This window comes from Cibotium barometz, chromosome 37, assembly GCF_041138505.1.
Source record: "Cibotium barometz isolate CiBa-2024 chromosome 37, ASM4113850v1, whole genome shotgun sequence".
In the NCBI taxonomy this organism is placed as follows: domain Eukaryota; kingdom Viridiplantae; phylum Streptophyta; class Polypodiopsida; order Cyatheales; family Cibotiaceae; genus Cibotium; species Cibotium barometz.
The window spans coordinates 26,304,062-26,330,831 of NC_141082.1; positions in this window are offsets into that span (position 1 = coordinate 26,304,062).

The window sequence follows — 26,770 nt, forward strand, 5'->3', positions numbered from 1 at the left end:
ATGACGAGGAAGTGGGGATTGGGAGAGTGGTGGAACCCTATATAATTAGGAGTTGGGCAAAGGTGTGGAGGCCAGATGGAATTCCTTCTTCCTACAATGATTCTTGGCTCCATTCGATATGGCTCCTCCCAAGTTGGGGACTTGGATGAGCTCCTTTGACCCACCTTTTTGGAAGTTCTATGCAAATGACTTCCACCATGTAAGATATTAGGCTTTTTGCTATGTGAAGCCAGTCCAGGAGTTTGGACTCATCACTATGGGAGATAATGCCTTCATCAAGTTGGAGACAGGATGTTAGAGGAGCAGTTGCAAAAGATGTGGGAGCCACTGTGGCACCAAGGATCCCTTGATCTGACCTTCCTCCAATTTTAGCTCCTGTGGAACATGATCTTGAGGAATCCACAATTGATCAAAACCCTAGTCATGCAGTACACTTGTACTTCTAAGCCATGGTCAACCAGTTGAGTAAATTCTAGGCCCCTTTGACTTCAAGAAGTTGGATCACAACAAAGTCTAGTAGGAATGAAATCCCTTGGATAACTACAATGACACCTTCTATCACTTGAGCCTATGGGAGTCACCTCCTGTTTGTCGGCCATCCGAACACATAAGTTAGCTGGTCATGCTACCTTTAGACCTACTACATGGAGTGTGAATTCTGGCATGAGGTTTACCCTAGAGACACCATTGACAATTGCCCCGAAAGGTGGGGTACCATGAATCTCCACAGAGAGGCGGGGTCTCCGGTAGTTGGTAAGGGAGGGACTGGTACGGTTGATACCCATGCAACCTCGACAACTCTTGAAGGGAGTTGAAAACCACCATATGGCCCACCATACTTCCCACCACTAGAATTGGTTGGCATACCATTGAGTTTCTCTAGCAGTGCACTAAGACATTATCAAACACTGGGACTAATCTGAAGAAGATCAAAGAGGCTCACTGACATTGTATTTTCCTTGAGTAGATCCTCCGCCGCCGAGAAAGATGTAAGTTGTATTTTGGAATGTGGAAGGGGAGGGTGTAGTTGGTTTGTCTAACATGGACGGTTGGTTGTGGAGGTCCTTGAAGGATTGCAAAGAAGGACTAATCTATGACTGTGCGGGGGAGTGGAGGAGTGTTATCATCGGGCTCATCCCACATTTTCTCTTTAGACATGGCCTTTCTTTGCAATCGGGTGACCATTATAGCAGATGATGGATCCTCATGAATGGTTGGCGTGGGTGTGATGAACACACCAAGGGTAGGTGAGGAAGGGGAGCAAGTGGATGGTGAATGTCCTAATGAGACTAAGTGGGTGGTAGGGGCTAGGAATGTGAAGTCCAAGAAAGTGGATGCCCTTTACTTAGGGAAATCCCAGGTATAATGATCCTTGGATTTTGGACAATGCCTACAGAGCAGAGCACCTTCAGGAAGGGGGCATTAGCTTTTGTAATAACCATATTCCCCACATCTCTAGTAGAGGATGGGGCGATTGCGAGGTTAGGGAGGGTGAGTAGGAAGGTTCATGGGGGCTCTTGCCATGGTGGTCGGTGGTGCAGGAGGATTAGGAATGAGTGGTGGGAGGCAGGTCACTTAAGGAGTAGGTCACTTAAGGAGTAGGAAGGTTCATGGGGGCTCTTGCCATGGTGGCTGGTGCAGGAGGATTAGGAATGAGTGGTGGGAGGCAAGTCACTTACGGAGTAGGTTGGCAAGGGAAAGGTATAGGAGTGTGGAAGGTTTATGGAACGACAAGGGAGGTTGTGGCATAATGGGCTAGGTTGGGGGCTATTTTGAGGCGAGGTGAGGGGTTTGTTATTGATGAAGTTGATGGAATCCCTTCAGATATAGTAGCAGTCTTTGTCTCCATGTCATCCTTTTTTGCAAAAAGAGTAGTACCTCCTCTTTGGGAATTCTTAGATGGTGTGTCCAAGTGGCTGGCATTGGTCAAAATTCATAAATGTGAAAAGCTAGTACTATATAAAGTAAGAAAATAAGTACAAGAATACTTCTGACATAAGTAACTATGTAACTTCAAGTACAACATCGAATTCAAAGATATCAATTAGAAAAAGTGGCGTTTAAAAAAAAAACTTGAATATATCTTGAAGCAAACTTAGTATTTTGAAAAGTTTTTTTCCCAGTGCATATAAACACGCTTAAGTTCTATTCTAGTGCATTTTCTTGAAGTTATGGTAGTTGTTGTTGAGCGAGTTTTCCTTATTCAAAACCCACTCTTCTAGCCCAGACTCCATTTGAATTTCCCTCCATTCAAATCTTCAATCTCTCAAGACTCCATTTGAATTTCCCTCCATTCAAATCTTCAATCTCTCAAGCAAGCCTCTAAGCTTTCACTTTAATCTCTCATGCAAGCCTCTAAGATTTCACCTAAATCTCCTCTTTCCTCACATATTATTTATGTATGGACAACAATAAAGAAAGATTTAATTTTCTGGTGCCATCAAGTGGAACCAAAGTCATATTTGCCTTCATTGATTTTCTATACCGAATTCCTCTATTGTGCATTAAAAAGTGTTGCCACAGTGTTCAATGGAGGTATGGATAATGTTTAGATGGCATTAGTTTTATGTTATTTGAAATGCAAGTGTCTAAAATTAATAATAATATTTTACTACACTTATATTTTTGCAAAGAAAGGAGTTGATTACAATTTTAGTATTGTTTTATGGTTTGTAGAACATCAAAAACAATTCTAAGAAGCAATTTATACATGTGACCTAGATGATGAGTATATAAGCGAATAGAGGCTTCTAGATCAACCCTTATGTAATGCAAAAGGATCAATTTACCCACCTCATCCCTCAACCCAACAACCACCTAACACTCTAGCAGGCATGGCAGAACCTAGTGTAAATGTTCCAAACCAACACAAAGGTAAGGAAACTATAGTTAAAACAAGAGCTACATACTGTGAAGAAGAAAAGCATGTCTATTAATGAGTATTCTTTAAAGATTAAGAAAATTATTGAATCCCTTGGGTCTATCAATTTATCGATGGAAGATGATAATTTAGTGAGTGTCTATTTGAATGGGCTTGGCAAAGAGTATAAGCCATTCAAGACCTCCATTACAATTTGGGAGAATGTTCTTAACTTTTGGGACTTATTGTCTACGCCGATCGTAGAACAAAAGTCCTGGGTGAGGACTCTTCTTCACAAAATAAGAATGCATCAACAAGCCTTTTACTCCAATTCAAGTAGAGGAAGAGGTAGAGGTCATTGGTTGAGGCCAAGGTGATGGTCGACATGTAAATAGAAATTATGGACAGCAACAATCCAATGATTTATTACAACATCAACAATTATACATAGGTGGAAGAGGCTAGTCTCAAGGTAAGGAGAGCCAAAGAGACTGTGGTAATTGGAACAAATAACAATCAAAAACAGGTTCCAAAGAATTAGTACTATTATTGTGGCAAACCAACAGGTCATTTATTTACAGAATATCAAGAAGCAGAGTGACATGAAGAATGGAAAATTACAGTAAAACAATGACTGTGTATGGTATGTGGACTCGGGATCCTCTAACCACATTACTTATCAAGGTGAGTGGTTTAGAGATATGAAGAACTTGGAAAACCTAGGTTATGTAGAGACAGGGGATGACACAGCTTATCCTATTGCTCATATTGGGAATGTGTCATTGGCTATGTAGGATGGCAAGATGAAGTACTTGTCCAATGTACTTCGTGTGCTAACATCATAAAGAACTTAGTTTCTGTCAAGAATATGACTAAGTAGGGTTTGCCCAAGTATGCTTTAATCTCGATGGATTCTATGTAGAGGACTTCAAGAACAAATGTCGTTTGGTTATAAAGGGCAAGAAAGTGGGTAGAATGTTTACTTTGGATGTAAGCATGCCTGAGGTCAAAGCTGCTATGTTTTCACAAGGTGCAAGTATTGTGGCTAATATAGATATTTGGTACATATTGGTCATGTAAATGAGCAGCGAGATTGAAGTCCATGTAGAATTCTAAAATTGTTACAAGTTTTCCAAAGTTTAAGGTGCAGGTGTTGTATAGATATTTGGCACAAACTTATTGGTCATGTAAATGAGTAGCAATTGAATTCAGTCCATGTAGAATTCTGAAATTATTACAAGTTTTTAAAAGTTTAAGGTGGATGGAAATCATAAGGTTTGCAACAAGCTAGATCCAAAGGTTGAAAATTGTGTTTTCATTAGTTACTCTCTTGAGCAAAAGGGGTACAAATGTTACAACCTTGTCACACGAGAGATAAGGATGAGCAAGGCTGTTGTGTTTAGTTAGATGAGTAGCTGGTATGTGAAAAGATGCAGGGGGAAGAGAGCTTGAGCTCTTGCAAGCACATACACACACTCACAAAACCCTAATAGAGAACACACAAGGTGAGAGGCTGAAAATCTTCTTCTTCTTCACTCAACACTCAACACACCATATACAAGATAAGAGTACTCATAATATGAAAGGTACTCAACCAATACATACACGGGTTCTCTATAGTGTGAACCCGACTAAATGAGCTGGCGCTATAACTATGCCAGTCTCTAGAATGGCTGTCACACAGCCTGTCATTCCACTGGCCGCATATCACCCAAGATCTCACCAACCATGCCAGTGGTGTAAATGTGGGGCCTATCCCCTAGGCGGGTCATCAGTGTCCACCGCCTCACTAGATGAGCTCGATATCTCAACACTCCCCCTCGAGCTCAACTCCATCTCATGTACACCAAGCGAAGCCCTGAATCTGCGGAGCTTCTCTGTACCCAATGCTTTGGTGAAGATGTTAGCTACCTGATCCTCTGTGGTGCTGACATAAACAAGGTCAAGATCTCCTGCCAAGACCTTCTCTCTGACGAAGTGGTAGTGGACCTCTATGTGCTTCGTACGAGCATGAAAGACTGGGTTCCTGGCCAACTGTATACTGCTAATGTTGTCACAGAAAATGACAACTTGTTTATCCACTGATAGACCCAAATCTGCAAGTAGCTTTCTCAACCAAGCTACCTCACATGCTGCCATAGCAGCTCCTCTGTACTCGGCCTCTGTACTCGATAGAGCAACTGTAGGCTGCTTCTTGCTGCTCAAAGTCACAGCAGCGCTTCCCAAAGAAAACATGAATCCACTGGTAGATCTTCTATCTGAGATACTACCAGCCCAATCAGCATCTGTGTACCCATGTACACATATCTCTGTCCCAGTCTCATAGAATAGTCCACAATGCAAAGTAGACTTCACATACCTCAGTATGCGTCTCACTGCATCCAAATGCGGTTTCCGTGGAACCTGCATAAACTGACTCACCAACCCAACAGCATAGCTCAAATCTGGTCTGGTGATCGTCATGTAGATCAAACTTCCTACTATACGTCTGTACATAGTAGGATCCTCCAAGATCTCTCCTGAATCTGCACTCAACTTGCCATTCTGATCCAATGGCACGGAAATAGGCTTACAGCCTGTCATACCATACTTGGACAACATGTCCAAGCCATACTGTCTCTCCTGAATCTGCACTCAACTTGCCATTCTGATCCAATGGCACAGAAATAGGATTACAGCCTGTCATACCATACTTGGACAACATGTCCAAGCCATACTGTCTCTGCAGTAATCCAATACCATGTGGTGACCTAATCACCTCAATGCCCAAGAAATATCTGAGCTCCCCCAGATCCTTCATCTCGAACTTCTGTCTAAGCAGGATCTTTACATCAAAGATCTCTGCATCATGGTCCCCTGTAATGATCAAGTCATCTAACAAGCACAACTCCTCTATCACCATGTCTCACATACAGCGAGAAATCTGCATTGGCTACATGAAAGCCAATAGTGACAAGATATTCAGAAATCTTATCAGACCATGCTCTTGGTGCTTGTTTTAAGCCATACAAGGCTTTCTTCAACTTGCAAACATGCTTGGGGTGACCCACATCCTCATATCCAGGTGGGTGCAACATATACACCTCTTCTTGCAAATCCCCATGCAAGAATGCATTCTTTACATCCATCTGATGTAAAGACCATTGCTTTGATGCAGCCACTGCTATCACAACTCTCATCGTTGCCATCTTGGCAACTGGGCTAAAAGTTTCCTCATAATCAATCCCATATGTCTGCACATATCCTTTGTCTACCAATCTAGCCTTGTACCTGTTTATGCTTCCATCACTGTTATGTTTAACTTTGTACACCCACTTGCATCCAATTGCTTTCTTTCCTTCAGGCAATTGCACTAAGTCCCAAGTTTCATTTCCATATAGTGCATCCATCTCCTCATCCATAGCTTTCTCCCAACACACATTTCCAATAGCCTCATCAATGCATGTGGGCTCAACAACCTGCACAACCTTTGCCATATATGCATAGTGATGTGCCACTTAACCATCATATGTAAATCTGTGCACAGGGTTCTTCACTCTCCCTGATCTTCGCAGCTTTTCATTCATGGCTTCCATAGCCTTCTTTACACCAGGTGTTCTCATAGCTGGGATCCCAAGCTCCTCATCAAGGCTCATATCTGAGCCACTAGACTCTCCATCAACATGAGAATGCCCTGCAGAAATGTCAGGCATACCAAGGGGCTCAACCACTTTCTCTTTTCCTTTACGTGATGTACTAATCACATTTGCAGGGCCAGTATTATGACGCAGCCTGCCACTCCATGGTCTATCAACAGACCCACTAGATGAGGACTCTCCTGGTTCACTCAAAGACTGTGATTGCTGACCTGCATTCTGTGCAACCACACTTCCACTCACATCAGCTCCAATAGCTTCTTTTTCAGTAGCATACCAGCTGCTCATCTCATCAAAGACAACATCCCTGCTTACCCTCAACTCACGTGTAGCAGGGTTATAACACCTGTATCCCTTTTGCTCAAGGGAGTATCCAATAAACACACATTTTTCAGCTTTTGGATCCAGCTTAGTTCTCAGCTCATCTGGCACATGCACATATGCAATGCATCCAGTACTTTCAGATGAGACAAATCTGGTTTTCTGCTAGTAAACCTCTCCTCTGGAGTTACATCATGTATGGTTGCAGTTGGAGTCCTGTTCATGATGTATACTGTTGTAGAAACAGCCTCAGCCCAATAGCAATACGGCATATTCTTTTCTTCCATCAATGCTCGCGCAATCTCAGCAATGTGCCTGTTTTTTCGCTCAGCAACTCCATTTTGCTGCGGAGTGTATCTGCATGTAAACTATCTCCGCCGAATACCATTCTTCTTCAAAAATTCAGAGAACTCATTGGAGAAGTATTCTCCCCCTCCATCTGACCTTAGGCACTTTACATATTTCCCTGTTTGCTTTTCAACCAAAACTCTGAAATTCTGAAAGTGAGTGAATACCTCACTCTTCTCCTTCATGAAATATACCCACACTTTCCTTGTGTGGTCATCAATGAAAGTCACATAATACCTGCAGCCTCCCATAGATATGGTCTTTGTAGGACCCCATACATCTGAATGCACAACATCTAGTGCATTTCTGCTCACATATTTGTTACATGGAAACACATGCTTTGTTTGCTTCCCAAATTGGCATGCTTCACATATTTTGTGCATACCTTCCACTTTAAATTTTGGCAGCCCTGTCACAATTCCTTTTGTCTGCATAGACTTCAATCTCTGCACATTTACATGTCCAATCCTTTTATGCCAAATGTCTGTGTTTGCAAACAATTCCTGAACCATTTGCAAACATCGCAGCACTCATTTCAGGCATGTCTACATTCAACGTAAACATTCTGCCCACTCTGTTGCCTTTTGCAACCAACCTGCACTTGTCTTTGAAATCTTCAACATAACACCCATCAGGGTTAAACTGAACTTGCAAACCCTGCTCAATCATCTGGCCAACTGAAACCAGATTCTTTGTTATGTTCAGTACATGAAGTACATCTGCAAGGTACTTCACTTTGCCATCCTGCATAGACAATGGCACATCTCCAACGTGGGCAATTGGATGAGCAGTGTCATCCCCTGTTTCCACAAAACCTAGTCTTTCTGGGTTTTTCATCTCCTTGAACCACTCCCCACTCGTCATGTGGTTCGAAGCGCCTGAATCCACATACCATACATTATCTTTTTGTGCTGCATCAACATTTTCAGACATGGCATTCACGACATGCTGCATAACAAACAACCTTTCATTATCCTCATTATTTTTGCTTGACGATGCATAGTTGTTTTGCTGCACTTTCCCATTTTGCATGTCAGCTTGCTTCTTATAACATTCTGCCTGCACATGTCCAGGCTTACCACAATAATAGCATTCACGTGCATTATTATATTGCCTTTGCCAATTTCCTCGGCCTCTTTGACTTCCCCTGCCTCTGAATTTGCCTCTTCCACCTGTGTGTGGTTGTTGTTGTTGATTTTGGGACTGTTGTTGTTGCTGCTGCTGCTGGCCATAATTTTGATTACCTGTTCGACCACCTCCTTGACCGCGTCCATGGCCTCCTCTACCTCGTCCTCTTCCCGAACTCGTGTAGAAGGCCTGTTGCTCTGAACTATTTTTGCTTTGTGAAGACTGTTCGTCTTCACCTAAGCTCTTCTCTTCGATAATCAGCATAGACACCAAATCTGTAAAGTTGGGAATGTTTTCCCGAGTCTGAATGGACGTCTTGAACGCCTTGTATTATGGCCCGAGACCACGTAGACAGACTTCCACCTTGTCATCATCATCTACTGACACACCAATAGATGCAAGGGATTCCACAATACCCTTTATTTTTAGCGCATAGTCATTCACAGACATGCTCTTTTTCTCCACAGTATGAAGTTCATTCTTCAACTGTATCTTACGTGCCTTGGTATTTGTTTCATAGAGCTTTACCAAGGTGTCCCACGCCTCCTTGGGGGACTTGGCATCCTGAATGTGCCCAATCATGGTGTCCTGTATACTAATGGAGAGCCAATACATAACCTGCCTGGATCCTTGGTTCCAGTCTTTAAACTCTTTCACATCTGCAGCAATCGGATTTATATCCGGTATCTCCGGTGCCTCTTCATGCTGCTCACCTTCTATGTAGTCCCAATAGCCTTTTCCCATCAGGAAATTCGTCAACCTGAACCTCCAAGCATGGAAGTTATTCTTATTCAGCTTCTCAGCCACAATCTGTGTTATGTCATCATTAGACATCTTGCCAAACACACAATTTTACCTGCACTCTGGTTTTTTTTGCACAAATGCTGTATTTTCTGCAGCGGTACTGTAGTACTCTCAAATGTCACAACCAGTGACTTCAATGTGCATACATACACCCAATGGCAACTGTAGACCTCTTTGCAGCACCCATAGTGTCTGCACAGTCAATCTGTCTTCGTGCAGTTCTTGAAACAGAGTTCTGCAGAGAATCGATGACTTACCCGCAGTGCTCGAAATCGCCTACTATCTGAAAAACGGAGGTCCAGACGCACCCGAAACGCGTTTTTGCCCCGAAAATTTCAGTGCGATAGGACTTTATAGTTGCCCTATAGCTTTACTCCCGCGAAGAAATCTCCTCAATCAGAGACCGTTTGTCGGTGCCTCCCGTAGAGCTCCCGACAAGGGTGTAGTCACCAACACAAATAGGGAAGAGTAGTTGAAGCTCTTAACCTCGTACCGCTTCCTGTGGTTCTCTTGCTTGCAGCTCAGCCCTTAGCACGAACCAGGCTCTGATACCATGAAAAGATGCAGGGGGGAAGAGAGCTTGAGCTCTTGCAAGCACACACACACACTCACAAAACCCTAATAGAGAACACACAAGGTGAGAGGCTGAAAATCTTCTTCTTCTTCACTCAACACTCAACACACCATATACAAGATAAGAGTACTCATAATATGAAAGGTACTCAACCAATACATACACGAGTTCTCTATAGTGTGAACCCGACTAAATGAGCTGGCGCTATAACTATGCCAGTCTCTAGAATGGCTGCAGCTCACATAGCCTGTCATTCCACTGGCCGCATATCACCCAAGATCTCACCAACCATGCCAGTGGTGTAAATGTGGGGCCTATCCCCCAGGCGGGTCATTAGTGTCCACCGCCTCACTAGATGAGCTCGATATCTCAACAGTATGCTGAAGTAAAAGACTCGATCAAGTCTGATACACAAGAATAGGTGGGTGCACAAAATGCAGGTCAATAATCACAATCTTTTAGTGGGGACCGAGGGAGTCCTCTAACAGCGGGTATGTTGATAGACCATGGAGTGGTAGGCTACATCAGAATGTCATTGCTATAAATTTAGCAGGTCCATCACATAAAGGTAAAGAGAAGGCCAAATGCTAATGATGTATGGTATCTGGAATCGGGAGCCTCTAACCACATGACTTATCATGGTGAGTGGTTTAGAAATGTGAAGAACTTGGAAAACCCAGGTTATGTAGAGACAAGGGATGACACAGCTCATCCTATTGCTCGTATTGGGAATGGCTATGTAGGATGGCAAGATAAAGTACTTGTTGTCTGATGTACTTCATGTGCCAACTTCAGAAGGTGCATTAGAAATAAATTATAATCTGTTCAAAAGGCCTTAGCCTAAGGGTCCAGATTTTCTGAAAATTTTAGATTAAGGTTCTGAGGGGCCAATTAGATTAATCCAAATGTAGGGAGGAGTAAAATTGAAGAAATAAAGAAAATCCCCCCAAAAATGAGTAAATACTCACATAAGATGAAGAGTTGACTAAGGACAAAGTTATTAGTTAAAAAAAGAAGAGATATTTAGAGGAAATGATGTATTTTTGACACCTCAGTGTGGGGGAATTCCCCTCATGAAGGAGGCGCCTATTTCACATGTGTGGTGTAGTTTTAAACTCTCAAATAATGAGATATTTCATCTCTCCTCTCTCCTGTTTCAACTAGAACCAAAAAGTAAGCTAAACAACCAAAAAGTAAGCTAAACTGACCTAAAAATGGTCAAAAAGTGACCAAACTGATCTGAAAAGTTCTAGAATCAGTTTGCTTGGTTAGAGGCTCACTTTTTCCTATAAATAGAAGCCTCCCCCTTTGTAACAGCTTAATAGTGTTTTATGCACTGTTACTCTACTCCTCCCCAGAGCCAAAAACATTGAATTCTTTGATAATTCACTTGTTTTTGACTATTTCCTCTACAAAGAATTGGTGGCCACTCTTGATCCAAGCAAAAGTAGAACCCTCAATCCATCAAGCCAAAGGATAGCTCACAAAACTCCATGTAAGTTAGAAATTCTATTTTTTTCTAATTCTATTTTATGGTTTTATGATTTCTTGCTTCTTTTAAATTAAAATTGGATGTTATGCCTTGATGGAAAGGCTTCCCCCTTCTCTGCATTGAATTCAACCCTTCTTTATCCAAGATGTGTAATCAATTAAATAGAGTTAAACTTTTTGTATTGTTCTCTCTTAAAAAAATAAGAATTGATTAGATTAGAGTGCTAATTTCATCTTGAGTTAAATTCTAAGTAGAATTAGAATGTAAAAATTGAAAAATGCCATATGCAAAGGAGGTTATGGTAAAATTTTCTTAAATTTTGTAGAAATGAGTTTTATCTTTATGTTATTCAAAAAGAGTAATCCCCTTCGTTTGTGTATTCTAAAAGTGTTATTTTCATTCTATGCATAGAAAGATGCATATTAGAAATATTTTTATTGTAAAAGCATTATTTTCACTAGAATTAATTTCTATGCATAGAAAGATGTATATTGGATATTTTTTTATTATAAAAGTGTGATTTTCATTAGAATTGATTTCTATGCATACAAAGATGCATATTGAAAATTCTTTTTATTATAAAAGTGTTGTTTTCATTTAATTTTGATTTTATGCAAAGAAAGATGCATAAAGGAATTTATTTTTATTTCAAAACAGTTATTCTCATTGATTTTGACTTTATGCATAGAAAGATGAATAAAGGAATTTATTTTTATTTCAAAACAGTTATTCTCATTGATTTTGACTTTATGCATAGAAAGATGCATAAAGGAATTTATTTTTATTTCAAAAGAGTTATTCTCATTGATTTTGACTTTATGCATCGAAAGATGCATAAAGGAATTTATTTTTATTTCAAAAGAGTTATTCTCATTGATTTTGATTTTATGCATAGAAAGATGCATAAAGGAATTTATTTTTATTTCAAAAGAGTTATTCTCATTGATTTTGATTTTATGCATAAAGGAATTTATTTTCAAAAGAATTTTTCTCATTAAATTTTATTTTATGCATAGAAAGATACATAAAGAAATTTATTTTTATTTCGAAAGTGTTATTTTTCTTAAAATTAAATTTATGCATAAATAGAAGTATAAAAGGATTTTTATAAAAGTGTTACTCCCTCAGAAGTTGATTTTTATAAAAGAATGAATGGATGGATGGATAGGTGTGATGTGAATCAGATAAATGTGAATGAATGGATGGATAGATGTGATGTGAATCAGATAAATGTGAATGAATGGATGGATGGATGTGATGTGAATGGATGTGATGAGATGTCATGTGAATCAGGATGTAAATGAATGATATGGGATGGATGTGGATGTATGTGAAGAATGGATGTGGATGTATTTGAAGAATGGAAGTGGATGTATGTGAAAGAATGGATGTGGATGTATGTATGTGAAAGGATGGATGTGGATGTATGTGAAAGGATAGATGTGGATGTGTATGTGATAAGTATGGATGTGGATGTATGTGAAAGGATATATGTGGATGTGAATGTGATGGATATGAACGAGAATAGAGGTGATGAGATGTCATGTAAATTGGATAGATATGAACGATAAAGGATGTGAATGAATAATATGGGATGTGAATGAATGTGTTAGCATGTGAATCAGGATGTGAATGAATGATAAGGGATGTGAATGAATGTGTTAGCATGTGAATCAGGATGTGAATGAATGATAAGGGATGTGAATGAATGTGTTAAGCTATGAATCGGGATGTGAATGAATGATAAGGGATGTGAATGAGTGTGATAACCTATGAATCGGGATATGAATAAATGATAAGAGATGTGAATGAATGTGATGGCATGTGAATCGGGATGAGAATGAATGGTATGGGATGTGAATGGATGTGATGTGATGTGAAATGGATGTGATAAGATGCGATGTAAACTGGATAGATGTTAATGAATGTGATGAGATGAGATGTATGTGTAAATGCGAGTGGATGAGATCTGATGAGGTTAATTGAGGAAGAGAATGGGAATGCTTATGAAATGAATGTGGATTAAGTAATGTAGATTGATGTGGAAAGAAGAGAGATTCGTTATAGAAATTGTATTTATGACCTGTTTTTAAATGACTGTTTTATGTCAAATGCTGGGGAAGCATTTTGACCGTCTTGTGAATGAGGTCGTGGAGACCTAGATGATAAAGTTGCAACAGCTGACGGAGAGTCAACGGAGGATGTCTCACATAGCAAGGTCGGCCGAGGTCTTGACCACCCTCGATTCGATTTAAATGGTGAGCTTCCGGTACGGTGGATGAGGGACAACCAAGGAAGCGGCCTATGAGTGAAGCGCTAGGTCACCTGCGAAGGATCCTAGAGAGTGCTGACCATACAGTGCTCATGCTCTGGGTCACCGACGATACCCACACGTGCATCGTGGAAGATATTGGAACAAGGAGTAAGAGTTGTTTTTCTGAATTCGGGCATGGCTCTAGTTGATTGACCTTGCTCGTCCTCTCAACAGATGAGTCCATGACTCTTTTATATGGATCCGTTGGTTGATCGTGCGGAGATTTCATTTTGATATGTGAATATATTGCCGGTTACTATGAGCTAGGAACTATCGAAAAGGTCCTTGACAGGTGGTGAGCATTCTGGTTGCCAATGATGCCATAGGTACACCGATGAAGGAATGATTGGAAATAAGGATTCAATCGGAGATTTTGACGATTATGATCAGTGACACAATGGTTTCATTAAAAGATTATTTTTAGAAGATGCTGATTCTGTGAAAAAGGCAATTTCATATTGGGTGTGTACGTGGTGTGACTAGTTTTAAGTTTGCATGAATTTCTGGCTAGGGGACCTGGGAACTCTTTTCCCTGGTACCCGGGATAAAACCTAACCAAATTCCTAATTGGATCCCATCACTACAATGGTTGGGCGGTTGGCTGACCCATGGGACTGGATGCTGATGGATCCATAAAATGAGACTAAATTTCTGTTGGTATGATAGATGAAGTAAATCCCGTGAATAATCTCTCTCTAGAACATTTTCTCTCTCTAAGCCAAAATAGGTAGAAACAAGATCTGTTAATATTCTGACAAGTCGAATGATTACAGGGGGAGAGATTGGACATCTGGAGGGGCTAAGGGAGGAATCTTACATCCTATCCCACTTAAAACCCCACTTAAAAAATGCGAGATGTCCTCATCTCGCAAGTGGAGTATGATCTCTTTCATCTTCTTCTTCTTCTTCAATCACTTCCAGCGTTACTGCCTTAGAAGTGGACGGCCGATTTGGGAACAACTCTCTTTGACTTCCCCTATTCTAAGAGACAGAGGTCTTGCATTACTTTGGATTGAAACTGTAGGTTGGTTAGAGGGTCTACCTCTGGGATTTCCTTGAATTTGGCGGATAGAAACTTGATTACTCTGGAAGGAAGGAGCTGGAGTCTGGAATCTTGATCCTTGATTTCCCTGCCCCAAAAACCTTGATCCAAAAGGATTTGGGCAATCCATACTACGATGTCCAAATCCTTGACAGTTATAGCATTTCACTCCCTTGTTCAAGGGTAGAACTTCTGAAGTTAAATTCCAGGGGATTGAGTTTCGGGAAAAGGACATTTCTTCCATTTTGGAACTTCCCCTATCTTGGGATTGACCTTGATATATCTTAGGTGGTGGAAGGTTGAAATCACCATCTGGAAATAATAATATTTTGAAAGATGATGGTGCTGGATTTTGTGGGACCTTGACATCAAAGGCCTTGGAGAAATCCTTTGCCATCCGCACTGCTTCGGCCATGGAAATTGGCTTGGCGTTCTTCACCAAAATATTCAAAGGTTCGTTCAGTCCCCGAATGAACCTGGCCATCGCTGTTCTTCATTTAGCGGTGCAAGTATTAAAGGAGAAGAGCGAACACTTTGGTGATATACTTCAATAGTTATGCTCCTCTGGGTTAGCTTTAAGAATTCGTTCATCTTTGTTTCCAAAAAGCCGGGAGGATAGAACCTCGTCCTTAGGTAAATTTTGAGATCATTCCATGTCTGGGTAGTTCGATCCAGACGATTTGTCTCGCAATGGTTTCTCCATGCCACTCTGGCTGTTTCTACAATCTTCAACCTTGCAAGAGCCATTTTTCTCTTCTCATTGTACCCGGTGATATCGAAGTATTCTTCCATTGCTTTGATCCACTTCTCCACGGCCTCTCCCAAGTTTTCCCCTTCACCCTTGAAAGGTCCGGGCTGCGACCTATGAAGAGTTTTACAAGCATCTAGGTCGAGCTCTTCCTCATCGAGTTGGGGGCTATCATTTCTACCACGACGATCTCGATCCATGTTCCTATCAATACGAAAAATCTTGTTAAGTTTTCTTTATTTAGGATTCAAATCTGATTTTTGATTCATCTGATTCTGGGGCTCATTAGATAGGTCGACTCCCCACAGAATTGTGGGATAAAGATACTCGCATTAGCAGATAACAATTCATTTAGAACATATCATTCATATCTTTAACATAATAATGGTCTATTAGACTAAAACTTCCATCTCAACAGTCCTCCATGGGGGGATTTCAATTTTATAGATTTTTAATTTCTAATCCCTTAACTTGATCCACTGGGTCGAGTTAACAGTAGCAATCTATCAGCACAATCCACTAATCTCATAGTCATTTGTTGCTGAAGTTATTATCGTCATTCCAGTTACAAACATCAACACAGAGACTCGTCCCATTCATCCTCATTGTGGTTTTGCTTAGTTTATCGCTTTTCAACCAAAAATTCAAGAATCACCATTTTTCAATCAGAATCCAATTCAACTCATCAGTTCTCAACTAGAATTTTAAAATCATATCAACCACATTCAAATTCATCATTTGGATAGCATTTTAGCTTATAATTTCAAGATCTTAGATTTACTCGTATATAACTGCCAGTAAAGAGCTACAGTTATATCCTCGATATATACGGGTAGTCACGGTCCTTAGAATTATAAGGTAAATACCATCATGTCTAGGCCTCAAGCAAGTCAGGATTCCATACAATTGCAGTACTTCCATCTGAAGACCCAATTATCAAATTAGGAATTTCATTTTGAATATCAATTTGTATGAGTTTCATCACACAATTCTAACCTTTTACTGCTACTTCATAAATTTATGACATTCTTGGCTTCTCGGTTGATCCACTTTAGCCAAATTGCTCTGATACTAGCTATAAGATCCCTGACTCCACTGCACAACGAATTTTGGGGTGCTAGCAGTGGAAGTAGCACTTCTTGCATGGGGCTGGGTCCCACACTCGGGGCCTCGCCCCCCCACGGATATCCAGACAAGAGACTAATCCATCAGTTCTTCCAAAACTGAACTCGAAAAAACTTCCCTTGCTTGGAAAGCATGGGCGATTCCTCCAAGATAACTTTTCTCTAACGTACTCAAAAGCCTTAACTAACTGAACTGATCTGACCGAACCTATAAGTCCCATAGTCAGATCAAGGGAAAGATTACACTTGGATCATAGAGACCAACGCTTTTTTTCTCATTGAGAGGCACAGCCGTTGATTCTTTTCCATAGAACAATTTTTATCCAGGATTTACTTCATCTATCGTACCAACAGAAATTTAGTCTCATTTTAGGGATCCATCAGTCTAGCCTATCCACAGTCCCATGGGTTAGCCAACCACCCAACCACTGTAGTGATGGTATTTAATTAGGAATTTGGTTAGGTTTTATCCCACGGTACTAGGGAAAAGAGTTCCCAGGCTCCCTAGCAAAAAATTCATGCAAACTTAAAACTAGTCACACCACTTACACACCCAATATGAAATTGCCTTTTTCACAGAATCAGCATCTTCTAAAAATAATCTTTTAATGAAACCATTTTGTCACTGATCATAATTGTCAAAATCTCTAGTTGAATCCTTATTTCCAATCATTCCTTCATCGATGTACCTATGGCATCATTTGGCAAAACCAGAATGCTCACCACCTATCCACTCAGGGGCCTTTTCGATAGTTCCTAGCTCATAGTAGTAGTAACCGGCAATATATTAACATATCAAAATGGAATCTCCGTTGAAGATCACCAAGATCAACCAACGGATCCATATAAAAGAGTCATGGACTCATCCATTGAGGACCATCAAGGTCAATCAACCAGATCCATGTCCGAATTCAGAAAACAACTCTTACTCCTTGTTCCAATATATTCCACGATGCATGTGTGGGTATCATCGGCGACCTAGAGCCTGAGCACCATATGGTCAGCACTCTCTAGGATCCTTCGTAGGTGACCTAGCGCTTCACTCATAGGCCACTTCCTTGGTCATCCCTTATCCACTGTACCGGAAGCTCACCATTTAAATCGAACCGAGGCTGTTCAAGACCACATTTCCTTTGTATTTCTATGAAAAAGCATGCAATCATAACAGTCACATTGACTCTGGGCATGCTTTTCATCATAACTCTACTACATAATTAAGCATGATCCCCCATTTCCTTTGTATTTCTATGAAAAAGGCACACAAAAAGCAATAGAAATGATGAGGGAGTAAGGGTGAGAATTTACTAATGTAACCTCCCCTTTCTCCTATGCTCACTATTTATGGCCATTTCCACTAGTGTTATTGGCATCTTCAACCCCACAATTGGCTCTTCTTCTCCCATAATCACATCAATCATGAGCACATCATTCAGGATCTAGAATATTTTTTAGTTTTGATCTTATCTTTTTGGATCTAAATTCTTGGGTGGTTTTCCCAAAACCATTCCATGGTATGGCTTTAGTGCATATTAACCATTTATTAGCTGTGGTAGTTATGCCATCTATACTTTCCACTTCAAATGCTCCTAAAGTAGCTATTGTTAAGATATTTGTCCTATCATTGTGTTTGTGACATTGATTGAAAGCCACCACATGACTTTTCTTGTACCCTGGTTCCATTCCTTGAATGCCTTTACATCTAGTGGAGTAGCATTCTCTTCAGGCAACTGTGGAGGCTCCTCATTATCTCCTTTGACATAGACCCAAAATCCTTTACCCATCAGCAAATTGGTCATTTTGAACTTCCAAGCATGGAAGTTGTTCTTGTCCAGCTTTTCACTAACAATCTAATTGAGTCCATTAGACATGTTTTCCTATAACAACCAGAAACCTGTAAATAGACAATTTTTGTATGCAACCTGTAACACAACAGTATCTTCTGTGAATGCCTGCAAACAATACCTCTACCATAACGTGTATATCACACCTGATTTGACCAGAGTACATGTACATATACCTAATATTAGTAATACATGTGCAAACACTATCTGCACTCCCAAAATACACTATAGCACTATAATAACCAGGTTTCAAGCAGAGACAGTTCTCAACTAGAACTTCTCGGAATTGCTCGAAAACACCTTGTAGTGGTCGAATAGAGGCCGAAACATGCCAAAAACCTGAATTTGGCCCAAATAATAGTATAAAGTACTATGCCATCTCCATACCTACAAAGATAACTTCTCAATTAGAGATATGTAGCTCCTAGAGCTATCTAGGGGGTGTTTTACCTAAATAAGAAGGGAAAGAGATGATGATGCTCTTACTCGTTCATTGCTTCATTTGCCCTTAAGCTTACTTTGATTGTTGCTCAGCTTCTTGGCTTGAACCAGGCTCTGATGCTATGAAAAGATTGGGGGAGGAGAGAGAGCTTGAGCTCTTGCAAGCACACACACACTCACACAATAATGGATGTTTAAGGCTAAAAATTAGATGCTACTTTTGAAAAGATTGGGGGAGGAGAGAGAGCTTGAGCTCTTGCAAGCACACACACACTCACATAATAATGGATGTTTAAGGCTAAAAATTAGATGCTACTTTTGTCTACTTTTTTGTCTTTCAATTTGTCATAATCGGATGTAGTTTGAAGTGTCTTTTGAAATCTGGATGGAAGTTAGAAATGTCATGCGAAGTAGTAGTGGTTATCCGCAATAGAAGAAGAAGGACTTTTCATTCGCAGATATGGAGATTTATGTAATTAGAGTTTTGACAGTTATTTTGACAATGAAGATGTAGTGTGTTTTGTTAATCTGGTTGTCACTGTGGCATTGTCATTCTGTAGTTTATTTTGAAGACTGATGTGATGAAGATGTTTTGGAAGTATTTTGTGTAATGCAGTTTTGCGTTATGGATTAGTTTGCTGTGTGTTTGGGAAGTTATACATAGTTAAACAGTTTGTCAGTTTGTTTGTCAGAAAGTTTGAATTTTCCTTGAAGTTTGTGAAAGATGTGATAAGCAGTAAACACTGGTGATTCACGGTGGTTTCAACCATAATGGTTGATTAGGATGGAGCCTACAATAGGAGCATGCAAAGCAAGTGAGCAGATTCAGGCACTGCTGCTGTGCAGATTCAGGAGGCGAAATCAGATTCAGGTGCTGTTTCAAAATCAGATTCAGGAGGCAAAATCAGATTTAGGAGGCAAAATTAGATTCAGGAGGAAAAATATGATTCAGAGGCAGTGTAGAAGATTGAAGAAGAATCAGTTTGTCTATTTTTAAGAAAGGGTGTAATTTGAATGACGGTGCTTATGAAGGGTGTTCATGGTTGAGTTTTCTTTCTTCCATAAGGGGGATGAGTGCCAAGAAGATGCCGAGCAGCAGTTATGGTGGCAGTTATGGTTCTTGGAAGTCAGATGCTGAATGGTAATACATTCTGGAGAATTCACAATAGCCTTCATATTCTTATTTTGTAAGATCAGTAGTAAGGCGGCAAGGTTCATAGCAAGGAGGATCATGGCAGATTTTGGGAGTGGCAAGTTTTGACATTGCAATTTGACAACACAGTTTGATAGTTTTTCTGATTTTCAGACAAATCTGAGTTATAGATGGAATCTGAGTTGTGGACAAAATTTGATTTGCAGCAGACAGTCTGATTTATGGAGAAATTGATTGGCAAACAGTAGAGAAATTGTCAGCAACAACCTGATTTGGAGAAATTGACAGGGCAGACGTCACCATAGCAGCAACAAGAAGTCCAGATTATGACTATTATTCAACATGCACAAAGTTGAAGGGGTAAACTTTTTATGGCAAATCTTTCAAGAATGATTAAAGTATCATCAACTTAAAATATTTCAGTCAATTTTAAGCAGCCAATTAAATGAACTTTGCAGATCTTGGTATAGCATCCGTGGCTCTCCGTTTAGTTAATTTAATGGGTCTCGGATTGGTGTAGTGCATCTTTCTTGAGGGCTGAATATGATTATTGTATTTTAATATGTGAGTGTATCATGGGGGGTAAGAAGAAGAAGAAAAAATGTGAGGTTTGCATGAGTCGGAAGCATGAGGTAGATGATTGTCCATGTGCAATTGATGAGTGCTCAAATAAAGATGCATGTAGAAAATGGTGGAATGGTTAGCTGATCACAAAGGAGACAGGTGAAGGTCATGTTCAAGTAGGAAAAGCATTGGGAAGTTACAAAAAGCATGTGAGAAGTTGAGAGATGCATATGCGAATGAGTTTGAAGGGGAGTCAAGTGATGATGATGACATTTGGATTGGCATGGAGATTGAAATCCATCAAGTGGGGATACCAAAGATGGAGGAGAAGGAGGTGCAAAAGGAGGTTGGCCAAGAGAGCCTAGAAGAGCCCCTAGATACCCCTAACCTACCACTAGAGTATGCTCATGGAGTGGAAGAGGAAGATTCATTGCTCAACATTAGGTTACATATGTCACTTGCATCTGAGGAATGTTGTGAGGAGAAGCATATCATACATAGCAATGATGTTGTTCATGTCATGCAAAGCGCAATTGAGGAGGTGGATACCAAGATGAATGAAGAGGAGGATGTGATTCAGTTGTTTTTAGGTTCCATGGATGATGTGTGTGGAATTACAGATAAAGAATCAACTCACAAGGAATTCCCTGAAATCAGATTTGCTGAAGAATGTCAGTTCAAGAAGAATTTCCACCAGAAAGGTCCACAGGAGGATTTGCACAGCCAAAAGATATTGCAAAATTGATATTTGAACCCTATAAACAGATTTTGCAATCAAAAAACCAGTGGGAGGAATTTCCAGCAAGCAGGTGTATTTCAGAGGAATATGGCGGAACAAGAGCAAAATCCGTTCTTGTACATCAAAGCATGGTTGTTGCAGATAATTGTTATGGTCACATTTCAGGTGCTGCAGGAATACCAGAGGAGTTTCTAGATGCTAATTTTGATAGTTGGCGGATTCAAGCGGATTTTTTGACTAATATAAGTGTTATTGCGGCGGTTGATCAGGGAAATCAGAATTTTGACTCTAAATGTTTTGAAGGACATATTTTGATGTCACAGGTTGATATTCAGCAAGGAGATGTTTCAGTTTTGCAAAGAATTTGAACAAGTGGATTGATTTTTGGTCTGAATCAAATACAAGTCTTATGGATCAAATTGCAGGAGGATTGTCAAGAGCAAGTTGTTAAAGAGTACAATGTAGGTTTGACACATTTGGGGGATCAGCATATGATGCCTGAAATGCGGGCTGATGAAATTTTAAGCTTAAGTTTGATGGATGTGCATTCTAAAATGGATGTAGGAAAAGTTGTTGTCAATTCAAATATATTTTTGTTGAATGATGTGTGCTTTCAAGTTGATGATAGATTGGAGGTGAATTTGTGCAAAATGGATTGTCAGATGTGGATGACAAATTCTAAAATATAGATGATGGCAAATTGTCAGAATTCAGATTTTCATATGTTGCAGACTTTGAAGTTGCTGATTGGGCAATGAAGAATGCATTATCGGATGCATAGTGATCAGTTTTTATGGTTTGTGGATCAGATCACATCTAAACAAGTTCAGAGGATTCCAGAGGATTATATGCGGATTATTTTCTTGATTTTTATGGAATTTTCAGATTTCAGAGAAAACCTGGTTTGTAGACATCTCAATATGTTTCTTGCATATTGGTGTCACATTTTCATAGCAGATGGCCAAATAAACCTACACAAGTTGATTGAGGCTGATTTTGATCGCTGAACAGAATGTCAAACTCTTATGAGGGAAGTTGCAAAAGTTGTCAAGGATCAAAGTTTTGGATTTGAAGTATTTGAATCTCTGATGTTGATGAGAAATGTTCAGTCTAACTTTCAAAATGTTTTCATTGTGAAGAAAGTTGGTGATCAAATTGACTATTTGGCATATTTGGGTTCAGATTTATTTGACAAAGGTAGTTTTGATAGCATTCAACTTGGAGGATGTCAAGTGCAGATATTTGATGAATGTGAAGTAGGTTTTACAAATCTGATTATGTCAAAACAGGTGTGGAGGATTAAATCAGATTCAAGGCAGAATTATGATGTAGAATTTTTAAGTATTCTAGAAGTGCTATCTGATTTGACAGTCAGGTTTCTTTCATTCTGTTTGACAAGGGAGTATGGTCCAATTTTCAAAATGTGGAGGAAGCATGTTTTCAATGACAAGGCAGGAAGTCAGATCAATAAACAGTCGGCAGTGCAGCAGATTAGTCAGAAATCAGTGGAGGACTATGTTGCAAATGGAAAGTCAGCGGATATGCAAGATTTCAAAGAGGAGGATGTTCTGATGGCGTTTATGCTGATTTTGTTTTATCTTTGTAAGATTCTTTGCTTGTCTAGTTTACGGATCAAGGGATTGTGGGTCCGGCCGATGTCAGCCTATGGCTCAAGTCACCGAGCTGTGCCAAGTGTTTAAGGCTGAATATTAGATGCTACTTTTGTCTACTTTTTTGTCTTTCAATTTGTCATAATCGGATGTAGTGTGAAGTGTCTTTTGAAATCTGGATGGAAGTTAGAAATGTCATGCGAAGTAGTAGTGGTTATCCGCAATAGAAGAAGAAGGATTTTTCATTCGCAGATATGGAGATTTATGTAATCAGATAGTTGACAGCTATTTTGACAATGAAGATGCAGTGTGTTTTGTCAATCTGGTTGTCACTGTGGCATTGTCATTCTGTAGTTTATTTTGAAGACTGATGTGATGAAGATGTTTTGGAAGTATTCTGTGTAATGCAGTTTTGCGTTATGGATTAGTTTGCTGTGTGTTTGGGAAGTGATACATAGTTAAACAGTTTGTCAGTTTGTTTGTCAGAAAGTCTGAATTTCCCTTGAAGTTTGTGAAAGATGTGATAAGCAGTAAACAATGGATAACACACATACAAAGATGGAAGGGTGAAATCTTCTTCTTTTATACAGGACAAATTACTCTTAGTAAAACCACAAAAAAGAGCATAATTGCAAAAGTCGGAGAGAGATATAGCAACACTTATGCAATCTCGCTGGCCATACAATGATGTAGCCTATGGTTTGATTTAACATGAGGATAACACCATCTTTGAGGGGAAAAGGAAGAGGTACTTCTCCCACTTCGACATCTTCAATTGACATACCAGCATGCCTAGGGAGCAAAAAAATTCCATGTACATTATCCATAGTGGGGTTTACATGCAACACGGTCCCAGTAGCTACTTTCGTATCATTGAACATTAAGAACACCCATGTCCCTCTTTCGAGTTGGGGAGGCACGATGTAGAAAAGTGGACAAGCAAGAGATTAGAGAGGGAAGTAAGACATTGCTAAATAATACCGCTCGGAAGGAGATTGGAAGTGGAAATAAAGAGACTAAGTAAACAAAGTGAATAAGAAAGAAAGAGACCAAGAAGATATAAATAAAGGAAGAGAAAATATATATAAAGAAAGAGATACAAATAGAGAAAAAGATATAAATAGAGAGAAAGATTAAAATAGAAAAAGATAAAAATAGAAAAAGAGAAAGATATAAATAGAGAAAAAGATATAAATAGAGAGAAACATAAAAATAGAAAAAAGAGAAAATAAAAAAAAAGAAACAAATTTTTAGGGTTTTGGATAAAAAAGAACAAGAAAGAGAAACAAACTGAGAAGAAAAAAAGAAGAGAGAAAGAGAAAAAAAGAGAGTAGGGAAGGCGTTAGATAGAGAAGGGATATGTAAAGAGAGAGAGAAGGAAGAGGCATTGGAGAAATAGGGAGGGAACAGAGAGGAGGGGAGGTATTTGAAAGAGAGAGAGAGAGAGAGGGAGAGAGAAGGGAGATGTAAAGAGAGAGAGAAGGACAAGGCATTGGAGAAACACAGAGGGAACAGAGAGGAGGGGAGGTATTTGAAAGAGAGAGAGAGAGAGAGAGAGAGAGGCAGTGGTCCTAAAGTAAGGGGAGAGTCCCCTCACTAAGGGCGACGACGACCTCCATTAGTGGGGGGAAACTCACTAAGGGCGACCACCCTTAGTGGAGGGACACCTCACTAAGGGGGGCGACATTGCCCTTAGTGGGGGGACCCTCCCCGCACTAAGGACGACGTCGCTTGTAGTGGGGGGCGCCTCACAAAGAGCGACGTTGCCCTTTGTGAGGCCTCGCACTACGGGTGACATCGGGGGACCCTCCCCTCACTTAGGGCGATTGCATCTCTCTCTCTCTCTCTCTCTCTCTCTATATATATATATATATATATATATATATATATACGTCGCCCTTAGGTGAGGGGACCCTGTTTCACTAAGGGCGACCTTGTTAAAAAAGTAGAATTAGTTTTTTGGTTTTAGTTAAAATTAAAAAAGATTTTTTTTGTTTAAAAAGTAGAAATATTAAAAAAAAAATTGTTTATTTTTTCCCTAATAAAAATAACAATTCGAGGCGAGAGAAAAAGATATTGATCTGGTGAGAGAGGACAAGGAAAAGTGAGAGGAGAAAGGGGAAGGGGAAGGGGGTAGAGAGAGAGGACACCTCACCTAGAGAGTGAAGAGGAGCCTTATAGTTGCAAGTGTGATTTTTATAGTAAGTTCATGCATTTAGAAGATAGTTGCATCTAAACAAAAAGAGGAGGCTTTGCATAGCATCCATTAAAAGTGATTGTAAAAAAGCGGACATCATTACTCAAAATTTCATATATTAAATGGAATAATCATCTAAGACCACCGCATACAAATGTATGACCACACCGCATACAAATTACATGTATGGAGAAGAAGATGGCAAATGCTATCCGACCCACTAAATCTTTGGCATAAAAATAGGGATGAAAAGCAATTTTATCCATAGAAGAATTTATACCCAATGGATTACGGGATCCTTATTGATACAATGTCATGAAAATCCAAGATAGCTAAATAAATAATTATTTATGGGAGTTAGTTATGTAAGCATTTATTATTAAATATAATTATCAAAAATAAATTTTAGATTTTATATATTAATGACACTATTTATAATGATTGAAGAATGCTTTTATGTTTGTTAGAAATAATAATTTTAAAAAAATGTTTTAAAAAATTATTGTAATATGTATAGATTTAGTGTTTAAAATTTGAATTCGTTTTCATTAGTTTGTTGTGTGTTTGTGAGTTGATTTTGTGAGATATAGTACTTGGCAAATAGAGATCTCGTTCTCCCCTATCTTCTTTTAGTGTGTATTTTTCTTTATTGACATGGAGAACATAACTTTTCACATTTTTGTAGGAGGTTTGGAGAGTGATCCTATTGTTAGAACTATGCATGGACGTTTTTATATTACTAAACTTGATGATTTTGATGGAATGTCATGTCGTCATTTTGGATTGAAAGTTTTTTGCAATCAAACCATAAGATGATGGTGTAGATCATCTTATATCTATCCAGCTAGCTAGACCCACTGGTGGAGAGGAACCATGTTATATCTTTGATAAAGATATAACAACAGAATACCTTGTTGTTCCAATAATAGGAGAGTCAAGCAACACTACAGCAAGCACATCAAAGCAAGTCATTATTGATCTTTCAAATAGAAGATTCTCCCATAAGTACACCACTTCAAAAGGGTGTGATCAAATACTTATTGTCTGAGGAATCTCATACAAGTGTTCTTCGTAGAATGTTATTAGCAAGCACTCATATTGAGAAGGTAAAACCTCAAATCTATAAGGGCAATGTGGCTTTTGAGTTACCAAATGTACGTGATCCTTCAGCCTCTCCAATGCAAGGAATGGAGCAAGCACATGATGGCCATTGTTGGGTGAAACCTGCGCGACGGACAGTCACGTGAAGTTTTCTGGAGTGGTACAAAAGAGTTCCAATGGAGGCTTATTTGAGTGCACTTATGCCTTCTGTGGAAGTAGAACTATGAATGGCACACCAAACACATCATGGATTGGTAAGCTTATTATCTTGGCTCAAATTCAATAAACCTTGATTAATAAGAGTATTTATTGAGACTTTGTAATTATTTAAATAATAGGCAAGCTTACACAGAAGCTTCCCTCACTGGGCTTAACAATGGATGGATATGTCTCTCTAGCTTGCTACTGTAAGAACAAACCTATATGTAGAAGAATGTGTGGTGCTATGATGTACTACTGTATGCCTCTGTTGACCCACATATGACTAGATTGATGATACATCAAGGGGAACATTTTCATAAGGTGTAAAGGGGCACATCAAGGTAGGCATTACAAAAGATAAGAGAACTTGTGCAAGAGGTAGTTTCAGAGGGGTGGCTACAAGTAGTCCAAGGAAGATACAAATGGATATCACGAAACAACTTGAATTGGATGCAGTTGTTAGGAAGCTTACGAAGGATGGATCAAATATTAGCAACATGAAGTTGTCACTATTATTGGAACACATGCATCCC